Below are 12,323 nucleotides of genomic sequence, written 5' to 3' on the forward strand. Positions count from 1 at the left end.
TTTAGTAGCTATTACTCATTTAGGTCTTTTCATCCAAACAGATTCCAGTGGATTTGAAGTTAAGATGCAAGTTATACAATGAAAATTTGTAATTCAGCAGGGAAATGCAGATACCCCAAAGCAGAAGTTCATCAAGAGTTTTAAAATAGTAGCATCCAACTGTATAGGAAAAATATGTTTAATTGTAGCTCGTAAATTTGAGATAATTAGCGGATGTGCAATTTGGTAGGAGAAGTTTCATTCTTCTTTCAGCATGATGGTGGTGGGGAGTCGGGAGAAGAAAGCTGTGGTATTTTAATAAGGTATATATTTTCCTGGAAATTGCACTAGTAGACTTTTGTACAAACAAGCAGCGTATGTAATACACAGCAGTTCTTTTTAAGTTCAAGGAAGACAAAGCAAGTGTACCTGGCCAGTAAACTTTTCTTATTTTATTTTCTTCCATAGGTCTTTGAGACTTTAAATTGAGCACACAGCCATTATCCCAGTCAGTCTGTGTTTACACAAAGCACCCTGCTTTTGTGAGATATCTTATATTTCCTAATAGGTATCTCTGTTGCTACTTTGTAGAATTCTCTTTGCATGATCCAAAAGGTTTGCACATCTTGTATCTACCTAAAATATAAAATAATAGTTTCATCTCATATTAGTCTATGACTGTATTTAAACTGTCCTTGTTTATGGTAGGAGTGAACTGAATTTTACTGCATGTAGGCTCACACACAATGTTTTTAGACACAGATGGCTTCAAAATACCAAGTTGTTTTATAAACTGTAGCAATATGAATGCTGATGTTTAAATGCTCATGTGAACAGTTGTCCATTGAGTTACGTGTCTCGTTACTTGCTGAGCATATGGTTACAATTCAGTTTAAAATTATATATGTAGTGGGGCTGTACCTGTTGCCTGCATAGGATCCTTTCTGCAGTGTTCAGGAACCAGAATAACAGGGCCTTTGTCTTTGAACAGCCATTTTTAATGTTAGCATTATTCCAAGTTCTGAGATCAGAATCCCATGCATTGAGGATCATTACCACAAAGGAGTCATCCCCATCTACACTGGTGTATCCTGAGCAATGGAGAATCATTCATGGATAGATGCCTTAATTCTACCAAGCAGTTGCGAGACTTCAGAAATAATAAGGGTATTCTTGAGAACAGTACACGTTGTTCAGATACATCAATTCATTGTTCCCATTTGCAGCCACTTTTTATTTAGAAATCAGTTTATGCAAATGAGTGCCACATATCAGGTAGCTGACAGCTGAAGTAATGCAGTAAGTACTAAAGCACATACAAATGGGTTCTCTTTGATAAGATTTTTTGAGATGGGCATGCATTCCAAAATACTGAGTGCCTTTTACATTTCAATAAATAAAAATCTTAATGAACACAAATAATTTCTTAATCTAACAGTATTTGTCAACATACTAAACTTACAGAATGCTGAAAATGCTGAATTGTATTTGAACTTCTTCAGTATCCTGTTCTGGTTTTCTTTTTGAAGCATACCTGTATGCTCACCTTTCTCATGTATGCAAATTACATTTTAAAATAATTCATACGTACTAATATCACCAAAATCCGAAGAAATAAGTGTGTATTTGTGACAATCAAATACAAAGGATTACACTGAAATTCCTGATAGAATACTGGTTTGCCTTATTGTGAAGGGGCTAGAAGCAGAGCCATTCAGATTTATTCTGTGATTACTGGGACAAAAATTATCCTATCAGATATCCTACATAGCTTCATTATCCTATCAGATCTGCTACTCCTTTGAAGTCCCCTTCAAATGTTTGTTAAGGAATGGAATTGCAGCTCCAATGAATTAATTTATTGCCTGAAGATTGAATGGCTTGGTTTCTGTTGCAACCGAATGAGAAAAAAGATACAACATTTTTTCTTGCTTTTTTAATTTTTAAATTTGCTGCATGGAGTAATGCAGCTGTGAGAGACTGGCTTCTGCTTCTGTTTCCCTGTTGTCCTGTCCTTCAGCCTACATAAAAAGAAAATAGGCAAGAGAAGGTGAGGGGGTATGGGAAATGCCCTGCTGATGCACCATCTCCAAAGACAGCTGTAGGAGTGCTGCTAGGGAGATCACCTGAACCTGGCTACTTTTTACCTGGTTCAAATGAATCTAGTAGCTTTCTAGGGTATTTCTAGTTCTAATAGCATGGCATGGAGTGATTAACAATTTTGTTTGCTTTACCCTCCACCTTTATGTTTATTAGCTTTCATCATATCATCACCTCAGCCTTCTCTCTAAATTGTGACATCTGAGCTTTTTTATGTTGTCGTTATAAAGCTGCCACTTTACCCACCTGACAATTTTATTTGCTTTCCATACATCCTACATCCTAATTTGACCTTGGCACAGAGAGCCCAGACCTGCACTGTACTCAAGATTTGAGTGCACCAACATTTTAGGGAGAGGAAAAATAGTTCTCCCTCATTCCCTTGTCTTGCTTGTAAAAACCTAATTAGGTGATCAGGCTATTTATTAGGGTCAATTTTTTTTCTAAATATGTATGAGCTGCATCCAGCAGCTCCATTTGTATCCTGAAGCACATAAATTTTCAAAACCTCAGCCCTTACTCTGAGAGAAAATGGGAGTTAGTAAACGTCCAGTGTTTGCCTAGATCTTTTACATTAGATATCTACTGGAGAGTGAGCCTTTCTGAAGGTTTATACTAAACAGGAATTTTAAATAATAAGCTCAGTACACTGAAGAAAAACAAATTTTAGAATATGTTTCAGTCCCAAAAACTCTTTCTGGCACCATTAGCCACAGGTATCTGGGTTTTGTCACAAACTCTAATCTTTACTCTTAACAAGCAGCCTCACTCAAGTCAAGAAAGATTTCTGCTTCAGAAAAAGCTAATAAAAAGGCTGACCTTAAGCTTTTGCTTTTGAGGAGTGTCACAAGTTCTTCAGTTCTTCCTTACCTCACATTCTTGCCAGGACAGAAAAAATATTCCTTGAGGTTTTCATAAATTATTTTTTATTCTAGTACTGGAATAACAGGCATCTGTGACCTGGTTACAAGAGCTCTGTTCACCATCCATCTTTGCAATTCCTTGAAAAACTCGCCTTACCCCTGTTCAGACCCTTTTTGACAAGGGACTCACATTTTCCTTGCCTTTGGTGGCAGTGTGTGCTCATGTGCTCAGCTTAAATAGAACAAGTTCTCTTAAAGTTTATATTTAGTAAATGAAGCACAATGTTCTTGCATTTCTATCACTTGTGCCTTTATAAAGTGTTGACTGCAGCTGGTTTTAGATATTTTGATTTTACCCTAATTTGTCCAGTGTTTCATGAAACTTCAGTGTGACAGATATATTTGCTTTAGAAAGTATGAGGTTGCCATGAACCTGGGTACAGGATCACTCCTACACAGCACAGTACATTGCCCCTTGACATGCAGTGTTTCTACAGTAGTCCTCTATTTATTATGAAGTGTAATGCCAGTTATTATTTAATGTTGATTATGAAAAGTTGAAGAATACAAGCTGTAAAGCTAATTGCTGACATGTTACTATTTTGTGTATAAGGTTAAAAATATAGTAAATGTAATTAAATATTTATCATCTTACTGATTTCCTCCCTTTTGCTAAATTTTGAAATTTTTTTTATTTTCTGGCAGTGTTTTGAAATAGGCTTGGTATGTTACTTTCTCTTTGATAAATATGCTATTTCTTTAATCTATTTTTATGGTTGTGCCCCAAAAATTCCAAATCAGAACAAGACTCTCATTTTACCACTAAAATTTCTCACTGAGAGGGATCAAGGACTGGAACTGGCTTCCCAGGGAAGTGGTTGAGTCACCATCACTGCAGGTATTTAAAAGACATGTATGTGTGGCACTTAGGGACATGGTTTAGTTGTGGGCTTGGCAGCGCTAGGGCAATGATCTTTCCAATCTTAATGACACTATTATATTTAAAGTATTTACTGAAATCCCAATATAAGGTATTTTGTACCATAAACTAGGTTAAGATAAAATTATAAAAACAAATACTTTAAAAACTAAAAAGCCAGAAAACTGTAAATACTACACAGCTGAGATAGCATCATTTTAAAGTGCAAGTCCCTAAGAGTTGAAAATTATTAAAATATGGGGTGATAAAATATAAGATTAATAGCATGCACATAGAACTTTTTTTGTGTGTCAAGTCTTGAAGAACTGACATCAGAGAGTATCCAGTTAATTGAAAGATTTTTCTTGAGTTAAAAACAATTATGCTAAACCTTTAAGGAATTAATGAAGTATCTTGTTCCTCAGGGTGTATTTTTATGAGCTGTAGTTTTATTTTTCAGAGCCTCAGAATAATATCCACAAGGAAATATGTAATTTAGGAAAGTTAATTTTGACCCTCAGATGAAACCTCTGGCATATGAAATATTTGCTGTGACATTTGGTTTGTTTTTAATTATGAAAAATTGCTTCATAGAGGGATTTCTGAAAACTACAGTATTCTGGGAAGTAGTATGGTCCAGTGGATAGGTCACAGGACTGCATCTCAGGAGAATGGGGTTTTCTTCCTGGCTTTTCAAAAACCAGGAGTGCATAAACTTTAGCAAGGCATTTTTGCCAGAGCTAATGTCTGTTTCCCTCTATGAAATAAGAAGATTGATCATTAGCCTTTTAAAAATGTAGATGATAAGGCATATGTAAGTATTACTGGGTTTATGCACTAAAGGTCATACATCTCTGTCTGTTTGTCAAACATACCACCTTTAATAACAATTTGTAATAACGCTGTTAGCAAAGAATGTTTACTCTGTTTTGCATAGTTTTATTCTTCAGATCACCACAGATAGGAAATGGCTAAGCCCTTTGAGGGATTATAAATGTATTGTGTTCAGAACTCTTCATTTTCAGCTGAAACATGTATTCAACTCCTATGTAAATTTGTCCATCATTTCCTGTGTGAATTTCTGTTTGCTCTAGCCCAGATTACCTTAGGGTTTATGTGCAACTGCAGTGGCATTACCTTATTATAAAAGGAAATTAATTTATATGCCTGCATCTAATGGTATGCAATCTTTAGTAATTACAACCATCTGAACTTTCTTCTCCAGCTGAAGACAAGTTGCATTCACATCATTTGAGGTTAGAATTAAGCTTATAATTTAAATCTTTTTCTAAGGGAGGCATTTTCAGTCTGAGTTCTACAAAGCTGGAGATCTAACTAGAGAAAATGGCAGATGCTGTTTCAACTGAAACAAGATGTATTTTATATGGTGATACAAGCTCCAAACTAGCTCCTCGTTTTTCCAAGTTTGTGTGGAATTCTTCCTTTTCCACTTTAAAAATTCTTAGGACATCTAGGTAAAACTGAGCGTAGCAAAAATGGTTTAACACAAATATTTATGTAAATCATCAGCTAGGGACAAATGACATAAATAACATTTTACACTATTTAAAAATAAAGAATGAGTGTGTGAGTACTCAGATATCTGTACAATGTTTGACAAAATAATGCTGAGATGCCAGTATATCTTTGGACTGTATCTGAATCATAGCAGCATATCGTAATTTTTACTTTCTATTCTTGATTCATCTGTTAAACTTCATTACAAAATTTGCCACACTGTTATTTCCTCTATGGTGAAAACTTGATGTTTTGAATTGTTTCCCATCACTCATCTTTGGAAACAGGATTTTGCATTTCCCAAATCTACATTGTCATCTCTGCTGGAGGTAAGATACAATGTTCATTAATAGAAAAAATAAACACTACAAAGATAAAATGTTTGTCCTAACAAACAAATATTTTTCTAATAACTTCACCTTTGTTTCCAGGCTCCAACAGATTTTAATGTTGCAGATCTGAGATGCCACTTCATTGTCTTTGGTGACTGGAGGTGCTCCAATCCCAATTGCTTAATCTGATCATGTAGGTGTGTAGTACAGACTATTTGAAGAGGTCCCTCCATCTCAGTGTGAAATTAGCTAGTATGTAGTAGTATGTTGCATAAATAGAAGCAGTTCTCTATAGCTTCAACTTCCTTGTTTTAAGTTAAGAGTTTTGCTTGCCCCAGCCTGCATAGTGGTTGGGTTGCACAAAGCAGACTTGAGAAACAACAACTTGTGAGGTTATAGTAGTTGTAACCAGGCAATCATGGCTTAATAGGATAAAAACTTTTACCTTATTTGAAGTTCTAGAAGGATCAAATGATACAAATACAGATCTTAACTTCAAACTGAACTTGGCCTATTGAAAGGCAGTCTCTTTAAAGATAGTTGAACTTTCTCTTTCCTCCCTTACGTTTTCTTGTTGTGTTTGGGGTTTTTAAATTATAATAATTTCAAGGTATTTGTTTACTTCTCATAAACATTAAAGCCTTTCATTTATCTCTGAAGTCCTTTGACAAAGTTGTCTGTCTGCGTAGAGCACCAGGTTTTGCTTCTAACAGGAAAAAAGATGTGTAGATCTCTTGTCTATGGTGCTACAGAAGATGAGCCAAAGAATTGAACTGTGGCCTCTTGTCAATGTTGTATGTTCTTTTGAATGCAATACTCCTCCATTCAAGACTTTTTTCTTCTAACATGGTTTGTTAGCTTTCTAAAAGGAGTTCTAAGGATGTGAGTTAATCTTGCAAAAGGAAGGCAACATGAAATGTAGACTTTTCTCCTGTTCTGAACTTACAGCAAACCTTTGCAGAGGGCTCAGTATTGTTGCTAAATAAACAGCAATAAATGCACTGTACTGTGCATGGAAAATAGGGAAAGCAGGGTGGTGTGTAAGTGTTCTTGGCTTTAGGAAAAAGATATTGTGATCAATGACATCCTGCATGTAAGTAAAACAAGAAAATAACCTAACCCCTGTAATGACATTTAAATAATTTCAAGCCAAAAGAATATAAAATCCCATTCTTTCCTCCCCAGCTTTCTTAGGATATGGGAGCAAAATGCTGTGTTCATGTTGGTATGAGATGGGAGTTTGAGATGGAGGCTTCAGGTCTGCAGACAACAGTGTTCAAACACATGAAGTGTGCATAGGAGGATGATAACACTGCCAATTCCCCATTTTCACAGATACTTATATCATTTTGCCATTTAGAGGTCTGAATAAGATAATTTCTAACATCTGTTGATCCAAAATGAATTTGTACTCAGTACAAATTTAGAAGCCAAAGTCTTGACCATCAATATTAAACTTCTTGTTTTATGGTAGACTTTTTTGTCTAAAAATAGTGTGCTAGCTAAGGAGTAGAATTATGCAGCAGCCAAACATTCATGAAACATTCATGACTTTATCCCATTTATTAGTGTTAGGGCTGAATGGGCTTTACATAGCCACAGATATTAGTATTGGGACCAGTCACTTTAACATCTTTGTTGGTGACATGGATAATAGGATCAGGTGTACCCTCAGCAAGTTTACTGACAACACCAAGCTGTGTGGTGTGGTAACATGCTGGACAGGAGGAATACCACCCAGAGGGACCTTGATAGGCTTGAGAGGTGGGCCCATGCAAACTTTCTGAAGTTCAACAAGGCCAGATGCAAGATCCTGCACCCGGGTAAGAGCAATCCCAAGCACAAGTATGGGCTGGGCTGAGAAAGGACAAGAAATCTGACATGTCTCAGCAGTGTCCACTCACAGCCCAGAAAGCCCAACTGTGTCCTGGAGTCCATCATAATAAGTGTGGCCAGCAGGTTGAGGGAGGTGATTCTTCCTGTCTACTCCACTCTTGTGAGACCCCACCTGGAGTACTTATGTCCAGGTCTGGGGCCCCTAAAACAAGAAAGGCATGGAGCTGTTGGAAGGTGTTCAGAGGAGGGCCACTAAGTTGATTACAGGGCTGGAGCGCCTCTCCTATGAAGTCAGGCTGAGAGAACTGGGGTCATTCAACCTGGAGAGGCTCCAGGGAGACCTTACAGCACCCTCCCACCACCTAAACGGGCCAACAGGAAGAACATAGATGGACTTTTTACAAAGGCATGCTGTGGTAGGACAAGGGGGAATGGCTTTAAGCTGAAGGGATGGTAGCTTTGGATTAGCTATTAAGAAGAAATTCTTCTTTGTGAGGGTGGTGAGGTACTGGAATAGTGGTTAATGGCTGCCCAGAGAAATTATGGATGCCTCATCCCTGGAAATGTTCGAGGCCAGATTGGATGGGTCATTAATCTGGTCAACTTGAAGGTGTCCCTGGCCATGGAAGGGGAGTTAGAATGAGATGATCGTTAAATGGGTCTTTAAGGTCCCTACAGCCAAACCATTCTAGGATTCTACAATTCTATGATTCCTCAAATATCGGAGCCACCACCACAGCCCCAAGAGCACAATGATGGCCACAGCCCAGCTCTGCCACTGCAGCGTGGCAGTGGGGAGCGGGTGTCTCTGGGCCATGTCATTCTGCCCCAGTTCCTGCAGCAGCCGAGTCATCTCCTGTCTCAGCATTTCCTCACGCTGCCGCATGCGCTCACGTGTGGCCTCATCCAGCTCCTTGTTGACCATCCGCGGGTAATGGATGAGGATGTTCCGCACCACTTTAAAGAACACTCGGGCAGCCATGGCCTGCATGAGGAGGGAGAGAAAGGGTCAAGTGGGCCTGAGAAGGAGCAGGGAGCAGGTAGGAGAAGGGGTGAGGCTGGGCTGGCAGGAGCTTGGGCTCTTGATGCAGGGTGAGAATCCACATTTCTGTCCCAGCTCTTGCCCAGCCCAGCCTCCCCTCACGGGCTTACCTCTGGTCCAGGCCCTGAAAACCAGCCCCATTGTGACCCATCCCCTAGGATGTCATAGGGCCAAAGCCCATCACAGACGCTCCCAGCCCTACCCTGGGTCTGTAGCTGTCCTTGGCAGCCAAAGCCTTGATAGCCTCAAAGGACAGACCCAGCTGGCAGGGCAGGTAATAGGGGTATGATACAAGGGTGGCTTCTTCATAGTAGGTGAGAAGATGATAGAAGTTCCCTTCATGTCTGATAGAGCCAATGCCAGCCAGCTCCATGACAGACCCACCACTGGCCAAGGCCAAGCCCATCACTGATGGTAGTAGCACCTCAGGATAACATATTTAAGAAAGGGGGAAAAAACTTGTGCAACACCAGCAGCTAGGAAATAGAAGTAAGAATATGGAAGAGAAACAACTCTGCAGACCCTCAGTCAGAGAAGAAGGAGGGGGAGTAAGAGGAGGAGGAGCACCAGGCACCAGGGCAGAGATTCCCCTGTGGTCCATAGCAAAGACCATGGTGAGTCAAGATGTGGCCCTGCAGCCCATGGAAGTCTGTGGTGGAGCAGACAGACACCTGCGGATGTGCCTGAAGAAGGCTTTGACTCTTGGGAAGCCCATGCTAGAACAGACAACAGTGTAAAGAACCTTCCCCTAAGCAGGAAGGAGTGACACTCCCCATAACGCCCATTCCCCTATTTGCTCTGCTCCATATTTTTGAGAATCTTATATTTTCTACCTTTGAAAACACAAAACCCAAAATGAAATTAATTGGAATAAGTTATTTCAGTCATATTTTGCACAATAAAACATGTTTGTTCCTAACAACAGTTTGTGTCAATTTTCCTATAAGAGAAATCTCAGTCTCATTGGACGCAAACACCCTGAACCTTCTCTTCTCCAGAGTGGACAGTCCCAGCTCTCTCAATTACTCCTTAAAAGAAAGATGCTACAGTCATCTTTACAGCCCTTAGCTGGTCTCTCTCTGGTACATCCCTGTCTCTCTTGTACTGAAGGGCTCAGAGCCGGACACTGGCATTCCAGGCATAGCCTCCCCAGTGCTGAATAAAAAGGGTAGGATCTTCTTCTACAATTGCTCTAGGGCAGCCCAGGATACCATTTGCTTTCCTTGCTGCTACCCTGGTGTCCACCAGGACCTCCATGTCATTTTCTGCCAAGCTGCTTTCCAGCTGGTCTTTGCTGTGCCTGGGGCTGTTCCTCCCCATGGGCCAGGTTTTGCACTTTCCCTTGGTGAACGTTTTTGCCCTGCCCTTGGCTCATTTCTCCAGCCTCTTGAAGTCCTTTGTCATGGCAGCACAACCCACTGGAGTATCAGCCACTCCTCCTACCTTTGTGTCATCAGCAGCTAATTAGTTGACTTTTGTAAAGGCACTAAAAACTGTGATATAATTGATTAAACAAAACAAAACCAACAACCAACAAACCCAACTTGGAATAATGTTTCACCATTAAAAATATCATTAAACATTTGCTAACAGGTTTTTTTGTAGAACTTTGCTGTCAAATACAGTATTCACTCCATTTATAAAACGATTAACTTCTCCAATTCAAGCATGAGGAAAAGGAACCATATGATCTTGATTTGGCCAGTAGTCTACACTCACAAAAAACGTCTGGCATAGAGGAAGAAGAGGCAACACCAAACAGAAAAACTGCTGGTATATAGCATTAATAAGACAAAGACCTCTTTGTAGGGGTGGGCAGCATGGGGGATGTTGTTAAAAGTCTATTTGCATTAACAGATTTCAAAGATTTCTTCTGGGACAAATTAGAGAGCTGGGCAATCACCAACAGCAGGGAGTTTAACAAGGGCACGTTCTAGATTCTACGCCTGGGATGGGGCTACCCTGGACGTACATACAGACCGGGAATGAAAGGCTGGAGAGCAATGCCACAGAAAGGGACCTGAGGATCCTGGCTGAAGAAAGCTGAGTGTGAGTCAGCAGTGCCCTGGGGGTCAGGAGGCCAACCCTGTCCTGGAGTGCATCAGGCACAGCATCAGGCAAGGGAGGGAATTGTCTCACTCTGCTCTGCACTGGGGCAGCCTCACCTCGAGTGCTGTTGTCCACAAAAATTGTATTTATTACTTCATGTGCAATGAGCCAATAATAACACACTTGAGAGGGACATTGATTATTTAGTTCAAAATTGCACAAGCCTGGGTGCCTGGTAGAATTCCACAAATCAAGCACACGGACTACCAAAACGTTTTATAATTTATACAGTTTAGCAGATAAAGGAATTAGTGTTCATTGGCTAATAGTTACATAGTTTCCTTATTAATTAATATTCTACTACTGGCTAACAATTCTCTTGCTTCTTATACTAATTAGTCCACATGCCCAATCTTTCTCTTCTTTTGGGTCAGTGGTCTCTGAGTTGGACGTTGCAGATCTCCCCCTGCTGGAATTACCTTTCACTCAGTTGGAGCTGATTTCAGCACAGTTGCTGAGTTAACTTTATTAGTTATTTCCTTATCTTCAGAGTTCTACAAGATGTCTTTGTAGGTCATAAATTCTGCATTCTTTGTGTCCAGTATCAGTCGGGATCCTTTTTCCCAAGCTTTGTTAACCTCCCCCTTGGTCTCAGATCATTGAAGCATGTAAACCCTTAAATTCTAACAAGGTAATTCTACAAACTAGTAATTTGTTTTACTAGATATCATAGATATCACAGATATTACTTAGAGTTTGCTTGTTAGCTGCTGTTTCACAAGTTAAACCTCCCTTGTTGATTGGACTTGAAAGTATACAAAGATCAAACACGAAATAAGATCCTTAAAAAAGTTTTTACATAATCCACATTTTGCAATAGTTCTGTGTGCAGTTTTGGGTACAACAATATAAAAATGACATTAAGCTACTAGAGAGGGTCCAAAGGAAGGCATGGAGGGAGGATAGTGAAGGGCCTGGGGAGGAAGCTGCATGAGGAGCAGCTGAGGTCATCCTTTCTGTTCAGCTTGGAGGACACTGAGGGGACACCTCATTGCAGTCCACAATTTTCTCCTGAGGGAAAATGCAGGGTCATGCACTGGTCTCTTCTCTATGGCATCCAGTGACAGGACTCCAGGGAATGGCCTGAAGTTGTGTCAGAAGAGAATTAGGTTGGTTATCAGGAAAAGGTTTTCCAGACAGAGGGTGACTGGGCCCTGGAACAGGATCCCTGGGGAAGTGGTCACAACGCCAAGGGTAATAAGAGTTCGAGAAGCATCAGAGCAATGCACTCAGGCATGTGAAAAATGCCAATCACTTGTTTTAAAATTTTAAAAGTTTAATAGTAATAAAATGGTTATAAAAATAGTAATACAATTAGAGTAATAAGAATTTGGACAATTTGAATTAGGACAATATGAGACAATAGAAACAAAGAGTTACAGACAGTTCGGGAACCTTTTTCTGGGCAGCACAAGCCCAAAAAAGGACGCACGTTAACAGAGTATTAACCCGTAAAAACAACTGCCTGTTGCATATTCACACACCTCATACATGATGCATAAATTCCATCCAAACACAGGATTCTGTCTGGTCATCGTCAACTTCTTCCTACTAATCCTAACGGCATCTTCAGGGCTGAGCGAGCTGGGAAGAAGTTCGTTTCTCCTGATAATGGAGCAATAAAT

Source organism: Geospiza fortis, unplaced genomic scaffold (genome assembly GCF_000277835.1).
Source record: "Geospiza fortis unplaced genomic scaffold, GeoFor_1.0 scaffold121, whole genome shotgun sequence".
In the NCBI taxonomy this organism is placed as follows: Eukaryota; Metazoa; Chordata; class Aves; order Passeriformes; family Thraupidae; genus Geospiza; species Geospiza fortis.